Consider the following 19,295-nt stretch of genomic DNA (forward strand, 5'->3'; position numbering starts at 1 on the left):
CTGAGCAATGGAAGTCTGCTAGTATCAGACATAGCCCGTAATTTGAGGAAAAAATTTTTGAGAAAGTACATTTCGAACACAGCATTGTTTGGTAGTGAATCACGGACAGTGGGAAAATTGGAATAGAGGAGGATCGAAGCGTTTGAGATGTGACGCTACATAAGAATGTAGAAAATCATGCGAGCTGACAAGATAAGGAATGAGGAGCTTTCCGCAGAATCCGCGAGGGAAGGAACAGAGGAGAAGGGATAGGAAGACAGGATATGTGTTACGGAATCAAGGAATAGCTTCTGTGGCACTAAAGGGAACTGGAGAGAATAAGAACTGTAGGGGAAGACAGAGATTCGAATACATTCAACAAATAATTGAGGACGTAGGTTGCAAGTGAGTCTTTCAGATGAAGAGGCTAGCGCCAAAGCAGTCAGAAGATTGATGGGTCGAAAAAGAATATATCTTTAAAAAATACAGACAGTGCACCGTACAGTGCGTAATAAGACCAAAAAGAAAGTGTAAAATTCTACAAGACAATGGCTGTGCCTACAGTAGTGTTAGGACACAAAAACTGAGATCCTGCTCAGAAGGCAAATACAGTGTACAACAAAGACGAGTCTGTGCTCTACAAGACAGACAGAGGAATGAAGTCATCGGGAAAACAGTACATGTATGAACTGTAAGCGATAAAATTTAATGATATACACAAAATGAAAAAATCATTTGAAGTGAATCTACAATACCAGACTATACAAACAAACAATTTAATATCATACTGCAGACGAAAGGAATGTAGGGAGACGACAAGGAAGATGGGCTGTAGTGTGAAGCTGGAAAAGACAGCCATCTTATGGCATGGGTACAGAAGGAGAGTAAGGAGAAAAAAGAGACAAAGTCAAGTAAAGTTTCAGAACAGCAAAAAAGAGCATGGAAAAATAAAACACTGTCACTCTTAACATCAAATCTAGGGAATAAACCATAATAAAATTCAATTTGGGAACCTACATCACAAAAGGATGTAAAAATCAAAAGAAGAATAAAGTAGATTCTGGCAGGCGAAGAAAGCTTCCTTCAGTTCAAAGAAATGTAATGTGTTATTTGCAAATAAGCAAAAGAGATCTTGGTAGGATTCCACAATTGCCGGTCTGGAACTTCTGCTGGGCGGTCTCAATAGGAGAAACCCAAAAAAGACCAGCGCGTTTTGTCATGGCTTTCTTTTGATGAGCGCGAGAATGTCTTGGCAATGCTCACCCTTCTTCAGTGGCAGACGATATAAGAGGCTTGTTCTGTTTCCCGGAGAGATTCTCCCCCCGTATCGAGATACTCTCCTCACACCTTTGACGAGGTATCAGGTATAAACAACCGTGCCTTCACGTCCTCGAAGATGGGATGCCCTTTGCGTCGAGTCCGTCTGATACGGCTGTATCCAAATGAGCTGATGCCGCACATCTTTCTCCTCTTTCGGTCGACTGAAATGCCGACGGGCAATGACTCTGACTGCACCCCAGCAGCACGACATTCCAAAGTATACTGCTTTCACACCTTACGGCAGCGAATTACCTGCACGGTTTTCCCCCAGAAATTAGCGACTACGGCACCGTTGAACCACATGCTATTGGACTGCGACGCCGAATCTCTCTAGCAAACGCTGTGTGCTGGCGATACCTAGTTGCTAAACGGATTTTTTTACCTCTTTGCTATTTCGCGGAAAGATGACATTTTGAGACCGTGGTTGTGTACAAAGCACAGGTTGATTCTTGCAAATAAGGAAACAGCACCCAGCCGTTGTTAATCTTGCTATTTATTTACAAAAATATCGCCGTTACCGGTTTAGAACCGACAGGTTCAACTTCAGAAGTATTAGGTACGAGCATACACCTGTTGCTGCTTACGTTGTCATAGCCTTATTTCCACGTGTGACGACAGTTCGTTGGTGTGGTAGTGGTGCCCTACAGCAGAAAAACTATGTGAGAAACAGTCTATTTAATTGTAACTGAACTTAATAACAAATGTAAACAATGTAAAAAATCTATAAGGTAGAACTATCTTATTTTTTGGTTTCTTACGTCGAAAATCCCTCGTCATAATTTTACAAGGTTGGCTGTACGTAGTCTATGGCACCACACGCACGCCAAATAGTTCTTGTCACATGGAACTTTTGTCACATGTACGAATATTTACAAAGATGATAGACAACCTTATAAAGAAAGCAGTGCCAAAGAATTTCCCTCTTAGAGATGTTACAGTATGTTCATTGATGTGGCACTGGAAAATTTGCAGTGCACAGAAATATCTTTCTCGGGGTGGTGTAATATCTGGATCTTAGCTTTATTAATCTACTCCAAGAGACAGAAGTATACGCGCATAAAATCAAATCACCACAGTTCCTCAATGAACAGGGTGAGTTAGCCAATGTAATCTTTCTACAATATCTCATTCACATGCTTTCCAATTTGAAACAATAAACACTGCTCTATTTTACAATAACAAAGTGCAGACACTAACACAATATGTAATACTCTAGTAAAATGAGAAATCATATTTAGCCATAGATTGATACAACAGTTAAATTAAACTTTCAAGTAGCTATCACATGTTAATATATCATTCAATGTCGCAATACTTATTTATGGCCAATATTTTGTCCACAGTTAAATTGTTTCCGGCGTAAACCACAATATTGACATAACTGTTTCAGTAATGTTTTCTAACAAACGGGTTTCTTTACTTGCTTGTTTTAAGTACCAAATACTCATTTGAATATAAATTGCATGTAATGAAACGTTTACACATTGTATTTTCCGACTTTCACATTTATGATCATATTATAACATCTCTGAGTCGTAGTCATGTTCCGTGCAGAATTATATAAGGAAAAAGTGCTTTACGTATTCTACACTATTTCATGATCTCAGGCAGTCAACGTTGCAGCACAGTAACGCGGGATGTTTGGTGTGAGTAACCTAAAACTAAAACAGTTGTATCTTAAATTATATCCATTCGTTACTAGCTACAGTTACAATTAAATAGATCGTTTGTCACATTGATTTTTTGCTATAGGCACCACCACCAACGCAAGGAAATTTTGCCGCAAGGGGGTGGGGGGAATAAGCACCCGACAACGGATGTATGGACCAAAAGAACCAACACATCTACATCTACGTGGTTACTCTGCTATTCACAATAAAATGCCTGGCGGAGGGTTCCATGAACCATCTTCAAGCTGTCTCTCTACCGTTCCACTCTCGAACGGCGCGCGGGAAAAACGAGCACTTAAAATTTTTCTATGCGAGCCCTGATTTCTCTTATTTTATCGTGATGATCATTTCTCCCTCTGTAGGTGGGTGCCAACAGAATGTTTCCGCAATAGGAGCAGAAACCTGGTGATTGAAATTTCATGAGAAGACCCCGTCGCAACGAAAGACGCTTTTGTTTTAATGATTGCCACTCCAATTTACGTATCATGTCTGTGACACTGTCTCCCCTATTTCGTGATAATACAAAACGAGCCGCGGTTCTTTGTACTTTTTCGATGTCATCCGTCAGTCCCACCTGATGCGGATCCCACACCGCACAGCAGTCCTCCAGAATAGGGCGGACAAGCGTGGTGTAAGCAGTCTCTTTAGTAGACCTGTTGCACCTTCTAAATGCTCTGCCAATGAATCGTATTGATTTGCTCTACCCACAACATTATCTATGTGAGCGTTCCAATTTAGATTATTTGTAATGTAATCACTAAGTATTTAGTTGAATTTATTGCCTTAAGATTTGTGTGACTAACCACATAATCGAAATTTAGCGGATTTCTTTTAGTACTCATGTGAATAACATCACATTTTTCTTTATTCAGGGTCGTTTGCCACTTTTCGCACCATACAGATATCGCATCTAAATCATTTTGCAATTCGTTTTGGTCATCTGATTTCCTTACAAGACGGTAAATGACAGCATCATCTGCAAAAAATCTAAGACGGCTACTCAGATTGTCTCCTATGACGTTAATACAGAGCAGGAACAATAGAGGGCCTATAACACTTCCTTGGGGAACGCCGGATATTACTTCTGTTTTACTCGAAGACTTTCCGCCTATTACTGTCTATTCGTGGACAGCCGTCTGAAGATGAACTTGTTGGTTCGAAATCTGCCTCGTGATGAATGGGTGTTGTGTGATGTCCTTAGGTTAGTTAGGTTTAAGTAGTTCTAAGTTCTAGGGGACTGATGACCATAGATGTTAAGACCCATAGTGCCCAGAGCCATTTGTCTGTTCGAAACCGCTAACAGCGCCATTGGTGTAAATAAACAGCATGAACATTGCTGTGCAAGAATCAACCAGTGATTTGTTAACTACTCATCTCTATAATCTTTTCATAAGTAATGTTTTGTGCTGAAGTCAAACGTAACAAAGTACTTGGAAATTAAGCAGCACGAGTAGAATATCACAGGAGGAAAGACTAATGATTAATTTAAGGTAAATGTAACGCTTATTTTATATATACATTTACTTTTAGGGTGGGCAATGGGCCAAACATGCTAATTTAATTAGACAAACCAATTTACATTGCACGATTTTTTTCTTTAGTTTGCATGATCTTATGACGAGTTATTTATCACTGGGGATAGAGGCTGAAGCATCTCAAGGCATTCTAAATGCTGAACTGACACGTCACAAAATGGACTGAATGTCTTTGACGTGTTGACAACTGTTTCTGCCTTGGAATTGGGGATCTGTGTGAGTTTCCGATAGCTTCTATTCCAAAATTTAATTATTTCTGCTTAATTTTATTTCCCTTATTAATTATTGGTGTGTAGGAGAGTAATAATTTTATAGATAGATGGTTAAATACAGTATTGAGAAGATTTTGTCCATTGCAATGCTTTCAAATTTCAACAGAATATTTTTTCTTAGGTACCTAACCATTTGCAAACACGGAAAATTTTTTCACATTTGGAAACGCTTTATTTTTCCAGGGGAATTTTTGTAATTACAGAAAAGACTGAAGCCCACAGAAAGTGAAAGCCATCAATTAAAAACTAGAACAAGAAAATGTGTTAAACCTCTGTTACAGGGCTTGTTAGAATGTCTGAAAAGTGTTCGAAAGGACAATACTCCCGTGTACATGGTTTTCACAGCCAATGTGACATTCAGAAACTGCAGCAAAGCTGTGCAAGGAGTAGGGTACACTGGAGTAGCTGCTGTAGGAGCCGAATCCCAGAAGTGAGGCTGTGCAGTCAGTGAAGGCAGCCGTCATCTGTGGGATTGGCGCGTCGCTTTGTGCGTGGCGCAGATAACCCCTCATTGTGTGCGCCAACAGCGCGACCGCCCGACGCCCATCACCAACACACACCTGCTGCCGCTCCACCGCGACACACTCTCTGCTTACGGACGTCACACTACTGTCATTCCTAAATACGAGGGTGGTTTGAGAAGTTCTCGGAATCACCGAGAGATGTCAGCGCTAGCGCAGCGAGTTGTTCACGTGACATTCATTGGACTTTTTGCCCGTAAACACTTGCCACGTCAGTGCTCTTGGAAGAGAACTGTGGCGGTGAAATGGCTCTGTTGTTGTTCCCGCGTAGTGATTTGCGACGATGGAAAAAAATCGAGATACGAACAGTGATTAAGTACTTCGTAATGAAAGGTATGAAAGCAAAGGACATTCATGTCGATTTCCAGAATACACTGGGAGAGTCTGCTCCTTCATATTCAAGTGGACGAATTAATTTAAATTTTGTCGGGAGAGCTTAGATGATAATCAGCGCAGTGGTCGGCCGAGATGTGTCACTACTCCAGAAATCATTGCAAAAGTGCACAAAATGGTCATGGAGGCTCGCCGATTGAAAGTGCGTGAAACTGCTCACGCTTGTCATATGTCATCTGAAAGCTATACAACATTTTAACAGAAGAATTAGAAAAGAAAAAATTATCTGCAAGCTGGGTGCCGCGATTCTTGACGCTGATCAAAAATGCATGCCGTCGCCATAGCAAAATCACACAAACTAAGGTATGAATTGTTGCCTCATCCGGCTTATTCATCTGATATGGCTCCGTCAGACTTCCATCTCTTCCCAAAACTGAAAATTTTTCTTGGTGGACGAACATTCACGTCAAACGAAGAATTGGTAGCCGGAGTTGACAACTATTTTGCAGGCCTTGAGGAACGTATTTTCGAGATGCGATCAAGGCACTGGAACATCGTTAGACGAAGTGCATTAATCTAAAAGGACGCTATGTTGAAAAATTAAAAAGGTTTCAGTGAAGTAAGTACTTTTTTTCTATTCCGTTCCGAGAACTTTTTGAACCACCCTCGTAGGTTTGCGCATTAGACAAGGGAGCAACTGTTAGGGAATCTTTCGCAAACAATGCTAACGTGAGTTGAGTTCAGCTGACATGATATATACATATAGTGGTGGAATCTCGAAACAGCACGCTCTAAAATGTTCGCTGAATTGAACCATGAAACAGAAAACTATAAAAGTCTTATGGAAGAAATGGCTTTTTAATTTTGCAACATTTGTACTGCTGCTGGGAAAAAGTAAAGGCTTGTTTCTGAATTTGTAGAAAAATTAGTGTTGTTAATGTTTGATATCCACAGCCTATTCATTCTCCCACCTTTCTCTAGCTGAAGAAAAGCTCCCCTTTAATCGATCGAAGACATATTAATTACAAAGCCGCTCCTTCCCCTTTATATATATATATATATATATATATATATATATATATATATATATATATATATCTTTGTGGCGAACACTTGATAGAGTCAATATTTTCTTTTTGGTGAGCCCCATAGTCTAGAATAAGTCACAATACAGTTTATGATGAATACTATGAATACTACAATCATTCCATAAGTCATGGCAACTATGGTATGTCTGGCGTTAATGCGACAACATGAGAATTCCACGATGTACATGGATGGGTTAGGCAGTATGTTTCTAAATGCCAATATTAAATAGGATTCCACTACAGGAGATAACGCCAAAGATGAAATGAAACACACGCATTGGAACTCTGCGTAAATTTATTGTGCACGAGTACAGATGGAACAAAAATGAATCAAAATGCTGTCCTTCCGAATAGACCCCCTGTGCTTCCACGCAGCGTTGCCAACGATAAGAAAAGTGTTGAATGGAATGGCTTTGTCATCAATGTGTATCACTTGTCGCCGCAATGCCGTGAGGATTTCCAACCTGTTTGCAAAGGTAGCAAAAAATTGGAAAATGGAAATTTGTGGTAAGGTCTAATGGGACCGAACTGCTGAGGTCATCAGTCCCTAAGCTTACACACTACTTAATCTAACTTAAACTTACGCTCAGGACGACACACACACCCATGCCCGAGGGAGGACTCGAACCTCCGACGGGGGTAGCCCTGCGGACAGTGACAAGACGCCACAGACCGCGCGGCTACCCCGCGCGGCGCAAAGGTAGCATATCGATATTAGCCAAGAAGATAGAACAACTAGGAGCGGCCTTGGAAAGACGTCCGAAGAAACGGTTGCGGCTTTTATCACTTCAGACTGGTGTGTTAGCAGCATCGGCTTGCAGAGGTGTGAAAAATCTTAATTGAAAAGCAATAACGCTAGTACACCAATTGACTACTTCAAATGCTGCTGTTCCAGGCTAGGACTGTAAGTGGCTGTGCATGATGGAGAGGTTAGAAGTTATAGTTTCTATAGATAATTAGACCGGTTTTCTTATTGAAATGACGTAGAGTCAGGTTACAGGATAAGTTTATGTGATTACTTTTAATTTCAGTGAACATGTATACCTTTCAGTCATAATCACGCAACTGCACTTAAAACCATGGTTTTCAATTATATTTAAAAAATCGTCAAGAAGGAATGATTTTAGGTTAGATTTAAAACTTGCATCACCATGTGTCAGACAATTTATATTATTCGGCAAGTGATCCAAAATTTTTGTTGATGGGTATGGAAGTCCTTTCTGAGCCACTAATGGCTTTAATAATTGTAATAAAGGGCGTTTTCTCCTACTAATGCTGTAGATATGGGCATCACTATTCCCAAATTGTGACGGATTGCCTCAGAAATTTCATCATTGAATGAGTATATTGTGAATGTGCCATTAAAATGGCGAACTCCTTGAAGAGATACCTACTAGATGACTGTGGGTAAAAGCACAGATTATTTGTACTGCTGAATTTTGTACAGTGAATCCATTCTAAGTAATGTGTTTCCCCTGGAGGTTTTTCTGTGAGACATTACTTAGTGTAAATATGCAAAATATGTAAGAAGGTTAACTCCATTGTCTCCCTGATTGGCAATTACGTGAAGAGCAACGAAGCTGAACTTGTTTTAATAACTCAGTAATATTGTTTCTTGCAGTTCAAGTTTTCACAGTATATACAACTAAAAATTTGGAGCGCCCTACCGGGTTTAGTGACTCCTGTTCATGTACTACATCAGTTATCAGTATGATTATTTATTTTATGGAACTGAATTAGTGTGCTTTCCAATAGTTTGGGGTGAGTCCATTGTCAGAGGACAACTTGATAATTCTTTCAAAAACATCATCTGTTTCTTCATTGCTTTCTTTCTAACAAGATTTGTTATAACACCAGTACAGACTGCAAGAAGTACTAGTCCTGCTTGATGTATGTTAATTGGAAGATCATTCTCATATATAGGGAATGCGGGTGGGACCAAAGTTGAATGCTGTGGGACGCCATTCATGATTTCTCCCCAGTCTCTAATTGACACTGAAATACTCTTCTGTTCTTGTAAGGCATCCAGATTTTACGGACCTTACATGAGATCGGTCCTTAACGACAGTACAATACAGTATGAGATCCTTAGAAAGCTATATTATCAACAAAAAGAAATTGCAGTTATGTCATGTACTAAAACTAACAAAACAATATCTACCAATATAAGGACAGGGGCATGCTTAAATAAGTTAAAGTGAAACGCATTTTGGAGACGAACCGAGCAGATGGTTAATGGCATTGGAAAACCCCAAAAGAACACCGAGCTTCAGCGCAGAAAGGAATAAGGCCAGAACAATACATTATTTCTTTTAACGTAAATACGGCCGGGACCGAGGTGAAGTGGCTGCACGGCTTTGACAGGGCTAGCAAGAAAAATAAAATTCCCCTCTAACGAGGCGGAGGTTGGCAGAAGCCATAGTGGGCGACGCAAACGTGACATGGTGGGGAGATCTCCATTATATAAACGCATTTTGAGAGCTAAAAATTGCTAGATCTCTCTCAGAGGACCGCACATGTGTGTGGAAAATAGCAAGGATGTTCAGAGCTTTGCATCTCCGAAGTGTGGACTACAGTATATACTTCACATATCGTGGCGACAGATGGCAAAGAGGTAGTTAATTATTCCTGCCGTAATTTTTGCGGGCACTGAAATTGTACTCGTCGCCCCAACCATTAGCGAGTGTGCAATAGCCATTATTTCGACTAGGGAAACATTAACGTCCTATGGAATCCGGGAAAGTTGAGGCTGAGTGAATTCAGTCAAGGCCAGAGTAGGGAATTAGGATCCAGCACAGAGAGAACGCCTTTGCAGATCTCGATTGGTAAAGTACCATCATGCATTAGGCCACAGTAAATGTTGAGTCGATATTTTGCTCACTCCAACATGTGTACGCTTTGACTATTGAATATCAAAAGCTAGGATACTAACCAACCTTCACATTGAGTACATGAGAGGTTTTTCGTCGGTTTAAAAGGTAAATTTATTCTCCACCAACTTAGTGCATGGACCAGATATGATATCGTAGAAGTAAATTTAATAGATGAAGATTTTTTGATCATTCTTGCCTGTGATAACACTTTCGGTTGTAGAGGTAACGATTTAATAATTGCCAATTCAATATGTCCAAGGGTTAAATATTTTGTTATTGATTGTTGAAAGTAACTGAACATAATTGTTGTGTATCACTCCACCCCTCAAAGCACAGTTGATAAATTACACATAGAACGAGAAAGGGAACAGCTGTTTTGTCTTTCTAGAAAAGATCCCAAACTTTCATTTTATTAATTCATGCATTCTAGTTACACGACAGCAGCATTTATAGTTAATTTGTTATGATCTGCACCAAATATTGGCTGCCTTACAAGGCCAGATTCATATTTATATAGAATGTCTGTCAGAATATCTGTTTAACATCCTGGGTTTGAGAAGACAGTTCAGATGCATTATCCATTTGCGCACATAGCTTACATTCTGATGAAGCATGGCTGCGCTTAACAGCGTATGCGAAGTCACGCAACACTCGATGTTGCAAGTCTGAAAATCTATAAGTCACATACGTAGAGGTTGGGGAACTTACGGAAAATCCACCAGAAACGCATGCTTGAACATGAATGCCAATGCTAGCCAAACCTGCAGGTTGAGCTGTTGTACTTGCCCAATAACGCCATCTATGTGATGTCCTCAGTACGTTGCAAGTGTCAGTCGTGGTCAGAACAGAGTTCTCCGTAGTTGTGGTTGCATTATGTCGGAGCAGAATGATTTCGAACGTAAGGAAATCGTTGGTGCTCATAGTAGGTAGCTGAAGTGTTTGGTGTTTCAAGAAGCACCGTACTGAAGATTTCTACTGCGTACAGGGAAAGCGGAAAATCATCATCAGCCAAGTAACAACGTGCGTTAAATGATCGTGACTAACGCTCACTGGAGAGGGTTTTGACGAAAAGTAAGACGTCGACAGCTCTACTGAATGTCGCACTCGTGAACCCTGTCACCGCCAAAATAACACGAACGGAGTTCCACAAGAAGGGAATTACAGGGCGAGCTGAAATTCCAAAACCACACATCAGTGACGCAAATACCCGTAACAAGAAAAAGTGCTACCTAAGCCACAAAACGTGGACTGTAGAGCAATGGAAGAGGGTCATTTGGTCGGATTAGTCTTGTTTCATACTGTTTCCAACAACTGACTGAGTTTACATATCGTATGTTTGATGATGATTTGGACAACCACATCGTGATACCCCATGGGTCCCAAGGTTACTTTTGAAGATCGCATTACATCCAAGGATTATCATTGTGGTTGATCACATCAATCCCACGATATAATGTTTGTCCTCATGTGAAGCTGTGTTTCACGACCCTGCTCAAACAGGTTACAACGTCCACGACTGGCTTTATGAGCATGAGGATGATGTCGCATCTCCCCTAGCCTTCACAGACACCAGAATATCATTGAGCCTTTATGTTCTACTGTTCAGTATACATCCGCAGGGAATTATAAGTGAAAGTTTTGATGAAAGGAGAGGAGTTTGTTTAGGGGGACGGAGATTTGCAGACGATTCAAATGGCTCTGAGCACTATGGGACTCAACTTCTGAGGTCATAAGTCCCCTAGAACTTAGAACTACTTAAACCTAACTAACCTAAGGACAACATACACATCCATGCCCGAGGCAGGATTCGAACCTGCGACCGTAGCGGTCGCGCGGTTCGAGACTGTAACGCCAGAACCGCTCGGCCACCAGCGGCCGGCATTTGCGGACGACATGGTTGTGATGGAAGAGAGTGCACGAGAGATGGAACAAATGTTAGATGATCTAAACACAAAATTAGAAAAATGTGGAATGAAGATTAACAAGAAGAAAACGAAAAGCATTGTAATTGGAGGAAAGGTGAAAAAATGACGTATGGAAATAGGGGGAGAGGAAATAGAGCAAGTGAATAACTTCAATAACTTTGGAAGTGTAATAATGGTTGATGTGTATTGCTCAACAGAAATTAGGAAAAGAATTGCAATGGCAAAAGAAGAATCAAGAGGCAACAAAAATTACTTTTTGGACCACTAAACAAAGATCTGAGGAAAAGACTTGCCAAATGTTACATCTGGAGCGTTGCACTATATGGTGTGGAGACCTGGACGTTGAGGAAGAAAGATGAAAGAAGATTGGAGGCACTAGAGATGTGTATATGGAGAAGAATGGAAAGAGTGAAATGGGAAGACCGGGCAGAGAATGAGTAAGTATTAAGAAGAGTTGGAGAAGCAAGAAACATGCTGAAAGTCATCAGAAAGAAAAAACGGAACTGGATTGTACATTGTTTGAGGTGGGACTGCTTATTGAAGGAAGGAATAGAAGGAATGGTGGAGGGAAAAAGGGGAAGAGGAAAAAGAAGATATCGAATGCTGGACATTATCAAAGGAGGCAAATATTCAGAAATGAAAAGACTGGCTATGGACAGACAAAAGTGGAAAAGGCTTAACCCACGACAAAACCTGCCATAAGGTAGAATACCATACATACATACATACATACATATTCTACTTTGGGGAAAAGGGTGTTTGGTCGCTATTCACCTCCGTTATCATTACCTAAATTTGCCACTGTTTTGTAAGAAGAATAGTGTAAGATTCCCCTGATGACGATACAGGACCTGTATTTATCCATTCCGAGATGACTGGAAAATGTTTTGAAAGCCAACAGTTTTACTACACCATATTAGGCATCTTAATGTGTTATGTTTTTGGTGTTTCCTGTTTTTGTCCACCCCTCATGTACAGTCCCCACATTATGTGAAAGGAGGAGTATGCTGTGCAACTGGTTCCGCACGAATTCATTCACTGCACTTTTTCCACCAAACCAGAGATTCTGATAGGAATATGATCAATGTACGATAGCCTTTATTTAGAGAAGTCAGTAGAGGAGATGCTTTTGACGATGTAATAATCAGCCGGCCACAGTGGGTGAGTGGTTCTAGGCGCTTCAGTCCGGAACCACGCGGCTGCTACGGCAGCAGGTTCGAAACTGCCTCGGGCATAGATGTGTGTGATGTCCTTAGGTTAGTTAGGTTTAAGTAGTTCTAAGTCTAGAGGACTGATGACCTCAGATGTTAAGTCCCATTGTGCTTAGAGCCATTTGAACCATTCGTAATAATCAAGAACACCTCTTACTAATATCATTGATGCGCTGCAGTATGAGCCGTTGTAGCTACAAAAAAAATGGCTCTGAGCACTATGGGACTTAACATCTGTGGTCATCAGTCCCCTAGAACTTAGAACTACTTAAACCTAACTAACCTAAGGACATCACACACATCCATGCCCGAGGCAGGATTCGAACCTGCGACCGTAGCAGCCGCGCGGTTCCGGACTGCGCGCCTAGAACCGCTAGACCACCGCGGCCGGCTCGTTGTAGCTACAAATGCAGACTACTACGGACCCAAGTAAATCTTACTTTCAAAGTAATCATCACTAAGTAAGTGAGCACACACATCTTCAGTGGTGACCTCGTTTCTTATGAGTGAGATCTGGTACATTCAATTTTTCTGCGGAGCTCAAAACGTATCAGTATTGACATTTTCGTCCAATAGGCCTCGGACGACTAATCTTAATAAAAAGTTTCGCAGTGTAGAAGTAGTTGATGATGCCCAAGCAGTCGATCACTAAAATGCCATAACAAATAGGCTATTAAGAATAAGCACAGTGTCCTAGGTAATGCGTTTTTTTTGTGTCATCATTCCTCTGACGTTTCATACTGCCCACCAGACTTCCTCCCGCATTCCAATGTCTTAATTTCAGAGTAACAGCTACACCCAATGTTCTGTTATTTGTTGTCTAAATATCACCCTGTCTAATCCTACAATTTTTGCCCTGTGAGGTTTCCTACAGTAGCATATATGATACTCCGTGACGTCTTAAAGTGTTTCCTATCGTCCTCTCCCTTCTTTTAATATTTTCTACATACTCGTTTCATCAACGAATATGCGGAGGAGCTGCTTTCTTATGACATCAGCGCACTTTTTTTACTCAAGTTGACGTCGCTGTTTGGTACAAATAGACTTTCTCTCATGAGGAATTCTCTTTTTGCCTACGATTGACTCGTTCGTCAACCGTTAACACCCCACACACACACACACACACACACACACACACACACACACACACACACACAGCGTATGGATGGTACTGCCACCGCTTAATAGAACTTTACGCAGGTGATTTTCCTCATCTTGTCTGCAATGACGTTGATATGACCAAAATTTTTACTTTCTTTGATATGTATTTTTGTATGTGAAAAAAATTACAGTTGCCAAAAAAAAAAAAGAAAAAATCTGATGTTCTGTGTTTTTGGATGATTGATAAAATTCAACTTGGGCCAAGTTTCTGACCTTTAAAAACAATGACACCTGTTTTTTTTTCATAATGGTGAATGGATCTTGGCAGATGTGTTTAATTTATAAAGGCATTGTAGGATGCTCTCACTATCAATAATCTGAAGGTGTTCGTTGAAAAAGAGTCTTGTCATTAAATAATTTCCTTAGTTACGGTTGCGAATCTGAAAACCCACTGTCTTAGCATACTACCACCACAAATAACGAAAAACATGCATCGACGACAGGTTGCGTTAATGTCGAAAACCTAGAGTTACTACTTCTATGGATATTACAAAATAGGACTACACTTGGAACTGCGAAAATTAGACCTACTTTCCTGTAAATCTCACGCACGGAAACGTCCACTGAACATCGATTGTTAAAATACCTCTGTACATTTGTTAAATTACTTTTATTGCCTAATGTGTTACGTCTCACCTGTCTAATATTTTTCACAGCATCCTTCCCCCTACTTTATCAGAGGCTTTCATGTAATCAATGCAAAGTAATTGCGTTTCTCTTTTGACGTCGATATGCCTATCATTAATGTGCTTGTCGTTTTGTTTAAACACGAGCTATCCTTCCTGAACCAGGCTGCATGTTCCCGCAGGAAATTTTTTAAGCTGACTATGAGTCCCTATGTTATTCCGTCCGACAATATTTCGTAGCCACCACTGAAAGGACAAATAACCGTGCTGTTAACAACAAAATGCTTTTTATTCGATTTCTTAAAAACAACAGTTATTATACCTAGTTTATAGTCATTTGAAATTGTTTATTTATCACGCATTTGTTGATGAATACACTTGCATTCAGTGCAATTTCAATACACGAGTATCAGATCAAACGTATTTTACAATATGAAATCTACTGGTATTAGGCGACTTTTTTCCATTTGTGTACATAGTGTAAAAATTCATGTTGTTGAATTTGCATTTGTTAACGGAATGAGCAAGACCGTCAACTGAACGTGCCGATATTGAGTGTCGGCTTCGTTCCATGGAGCAAATACGATATGTCGTATGACAACATGCATGCGAAAATAGGAAGAGGACAGAACACTGACAATATTTCTCTGCATCCGTATTATGTTTTGTAATATAGACTGTAGCGACAGATTGATCTGTTGACTATCTCCTGGTACAAGCTAGGTTTAACGACGGAAATATGGTTGTGAGCTGGCGAAGGCAACAAATATGAATACAGAATATTAATTGTGATGAACTATTGGTCGGTAATGTAGACCGAGGCCTATATTAATTTGAAAGGTGATAGATTGGCTGTGAGTTAGTGAAGCTACCGAATGCGAGTAAGAGATGTTATTCGTAGTGAAATGTTTATTAATGGCGTTGCTCGAGATCTAGGTTAAGTTTAAAGATGACAGTCTGGTAGTGAGTTAGAGAAACGGCTTCAGTTAAGCCAATAAAATGCACATTTATGCTCTACTCTGTACTCGAACCCTCGACATTCGCTTTACGAGGCAGCGCAGCTGTACCACGAATCATGGGTAGATCCTGTCCACACTTCGGGGTTGGATGTGGCGTCTACGAAAACTGATTCCGCCGACCGCAGCGCCGCACTGCGGTTATCCCGGTACTGTGTCACCTGTCCCCACCGAATTGGACTGCAGCCGCAATTACCAAAACCTTATGAAAATTTCAGACTGCTATCTCCATCCTCTCTCCACTCGGTCGTCGAATAGGAACTGCTTATACGACCTTCCTGGGATTCGATGCTCGGATTCCATTTGTGGTCTGCTTTCGGCAACTGCAAATCAGGGCTTCACTCGTCGCGACCTACGTTTTGTAAACATCTACCACGAGCAAAACGTCATGAAAACTGTTATTGCATGTGGGAATCCAGATGCCACACCACTAGAAAGGGGTGAATAGTAGCAGTTCGCAGAAAACTCCAGACACTTCGCATTGCTGCTTCCTAAATAAGATATGCTAGATTCGATTTTTTAAGTCTTTTATGCAGGAGCAGATACCACATTTATATTTACTTTTCTTTCCCTTAGCGACAACGTGCGGAACATCACAATGTTGTTCTTTTACGACATACTCATTGGCAGGTGACTACGTCGCACCTGTGAAAGACATCGGGAACGTACATTTCGATAAGATGCAAAAAATACAGCACCTGCACCAACTACAACTGTAGTTTTATGAATGCGTGGTGTCAGATCTTTCGGACATGTCCGAAAGAACAGACACCAAGCAGAATCCGCAGCTGTGAAACATTATATGCAAATACGAGAGTCACTCCAAAAGAAATGGACACTATTTTTTTCCATCTTTTATTCTACATGTTTGAAAGTTTTACAGTGGTAGATACATCGTTTAGGAACAATATTTTCATTTCTCCACATAATTTCCATCCCTCTCAACTGCCTTACGCCATCTTGGAACCAGTGCCTGTGTAGCCGCACGGTAAAATTCTGGACCAACCTGTTGGAGCCACTGTTTGGCAGCGTGCACAAGGGAGTCATCATCTTCAAACCTTGTTCCTCGAGAGTCTTTCAGTTTCCCAAACAGATGATAGTCACATGGAGCCAGGTCAGGACTGTAAGGCGGGTGTTTCAGTGTTATCCATCCGAGTTTTGTGATCGCTTCCATGGTTTTATGACTGACATGTGGCCGTGCATTGTCGTGCAACAGCAAAACATCCTGCTTTTGCCGATGTGGTCGAACACGACTCAGTCGAGCTTGAAGTTTCTTCAGTGTCGTCACATATGCATCAGAATTTATGGTGGTTCCACTTGGCACGATGTCCACAAGCAAGAGTCCTTCGGAATCGAGAAACACCGTAGCCATACCTTTTCCAGCAGAAGATGTGGTTTTGAATTTTTTTTTCTTGGGTGAATTTGCTTGATGCCACTCCATTGATTGCCTCCCCGTCTCTGGTGAAAAATGATGGAGCCATTTTTCATAATCTGTCACAATTCTTCCAAGAAATTCATCTCCCCGATTCTCGTACTGTTGCAAAAGATCGCTGCATCCCGTTTTTCTTGTTTCTTTGTGAGCCACTGTCAACATCCTGGGAACCCAGATGGCACAAACCTTTTTTAACGCCAACACTTTCAGTATTTTGCAAACACTTCCTTCCGCTATCCCAACGTAGCGTGACAATTCGTTCACTGTGACGCGTCTGGCAGCAGTCACCAATGCGTTAACTCTCTGCACATTGTCTGGAGAGTGTGCAGTACGAGGCCTGCCGCTGCGAGGACAACCCTCAATATTGCCCGTCCTGAGTCAACAGATGGGGACGTTTGCAAGACAACAACCATCTGCACGAGCAGTTCGACGACGTTTGCAGCAGCATGGACTATCAGCTCGGAGACCATGGCTGCGGTTACCCTTGGTGCTGCATCACAGACAGGAGCGCCTGCGATGGTGTACTCAACGACGAACCTAGGTGCACGAAGGCAAAACGTCATTTTTTCGGATGAATCCAGGTTCTGTATACAGCATCATGATGGTCGCATCTGTGTTTGGCGATATCGCAGTGAACGCACATTGGAAGCGTGTATTCGTCTTCGCCATACTGGCGTATCACCCGGCGTGATGGTATAGGGTGCCATTGGTTACTCGTCTCGGTCACCTCTTGTTCGCACTGACGGCGCTTTGAACAGTGGACGTTACATTTCAGATGTGTTACGACCCGTGGCTTACCTTTCATTCGATCCCTGCGAAACCCTACATTTCAGCAGGATAATGCACGACCGCATGTGGCAGGTCCTGTACGAGCCTTTCTCGATACGTAAAATGTTCGACTGCTGTCCTGGCCAGCACATTCTCCAGATCTCTCACCAATTGAAAAAGTATGGTCAATGGTGGCCGAGCAACTGGCCCGTCACAATACGCCAGTCACTACTCTTGATGAACTGTGGTTTCGTGTTGAAGCTGCATGGGCAGCTGTACCTGTCCACGCCATCCAAGCTCTATTTGACTCAATGCCCAGGCGTATCAAGGCCGTTATTACGGCCTGAGGTGGTTGTTCCGGGTACTGATTTCTCAGGATCTATGCACCCACATTGCGTGAAAATGTAATCACAAGTCATTTCTCGTATAATATATTTGTCCAATGAATATACGTCTATCATCTGCATTTCTTATTGGTGTAGCACTGACGTACATGTCCTGTGAATATGAACGCCTTATTTCTATTCGTCACATATTCATATGATGCAGTTCCGTACACGAAAGAAAGAATCAGCTTTTCACTCGGAAAAAGAAACGAGGCAGATGTAGAAAATAGATCGGTGAAGATTCATACGACTGAAAGCTGGAAGATAGAATCTTCGCTAAATAAGCGGTGCGTTGTAGTGTTATTTCATTCAAAATTCCAACACCAAGGAGTCTATCAAATAATGAAATTTTAATTACTGTGAATATACAGTACAGCAAGGAAAACAATTGCTTAGTTTTGTAGGTATGAAAATGAGCGTTTGGCGTCATTGGCCTGGAGACCCCTTGCGGGGCAGGTCCGGCCGCCTTGGTGCAGGTCTTATTACATTCGACGCCACATTGGGCGACCTGTGCGCCGGATGGGTATGAAATGATGATGATTAGGAAAACACAACACCCAGTCCCTGAGCGGAGAAAATCTCGGACCCAGCCGGGAATCGAACGCGGGCCCGTAGGACAGCAATCCGTCAGCTGACCACTAGGCTATCGGGGCGGACAGTTTTGTAGGTGATCTGGGGGTAGAGCAGGGTGGGAAATGTAGTACTGTAAATGGGCAGGTAGAGGGAAGAAGTTTGTAGGATTCTGCTTACAACGCCAATGTACAGGAGGTCGAGCGGTCAGGACTTGTAAGTGGGCATCCAGGTCTACTGTTAGACAGAAAGGTAAAATAAAGAGAATATATTTCAGTATACAGAATACAAAGGGCGCGTCTAGTCTCGGAAGTTACCAGGTGTAGGCCAGTCAAGGAGGACGAACAATTAACTAAGTGGGCAACGGATTGGGAGGCGGTTCATGTTAACTTATGTTAGTGGCCGGTCAGAGGAACTGCCCACCAGAAAGACGTGTGTTCTGCAAGAGGTCTGGGTCACAAAAAACGAGGCAACTGTGTCCTGCACCGCAGAATCCTCCAACATTCACACAAGTGACCTGTACCCCACGCACGCTATTGGCTAAACCCGATAGCGTGACTTTTCTATCAGTTTCAGAGCGGAGGGCTTAAGGCGTCTTTTGTCAACAGC

This window comes from Schistocerca nitens, chromosome 6 (genome assembly GCF_023898315.1).
Source record: "Schistocerca nitens isolate TAMUIC-IGC-003100 chromosome 6, iqSchNite1.1, whole genome shotgun sequence".
Classification (NCBI taxonomy): domain Eukaryota; kingdom Metazoa; phylum Arthropoda; class Insecta; order Orthoptera; family Acrididae; genus Schistocerca; species Schistocerca nitens.